The 372-nt window shown below is 25.0% G+C and overlaps 1 protein-coding gene across 1 annotated transcript in view; it reads right to left on the reverse strand.

The window, feature by feature from the left end:
- LOC117170523 (lipase 3-like) overlaps nucleotides 1–372 on the reverse strand; it is a 6,305-nt gene that overhangs the window by 4,917 nt on the left and 1,016 nt on the right. The window lies entirely within an intron of this gene.

Consider the following 372-nt stretch of genomic DNA (forward strand, 5'->3'; position numbering starts at 1 on the left):
TTCACAAACAATACTTATATATTATATAATAAACATTTAATATATTGATCTTATACAATTGATTATAGAGCACTTTTAGCTTCAATTATATTTTCAAAACACGTAATTTCTTCAATAATCCTTTTTTTAATGCCTAATATTGGACAAATTGTAAAACTCGATACGATTTTACGAAATAACTTTTTATATTCTCAATATAATTTTATGCTTTAAACTTTTTAGAGTATTTTGGCTGGGTTGTTACCTTATTTTCCTGCTGGATGCTCTACAAAGCAGTTGCTTCACTTTGGATTTGGATTTGAAAATCCCAGTACGTATTCAGTCTCCTTAATAAAATAATACATATCACTGTTATAATTTTTTAAGAAAATT

Source organism: Belonocnema kinseyi, chromosome 4 (assembly GCF_010883055.1).
Source record: "Belonocnema kinseyi isolate 2016_QV_RU_SX_M_011 chromosome 4, B_treatae_v1, whole genome shotgun sequence".
Taxonomy (NCBI): Eukaryota; Metazoa; Arthropoda; class Insecta; order Hymenoptera; family Cynipidae; genus Belonocnema; species Belonocnema kinseyi.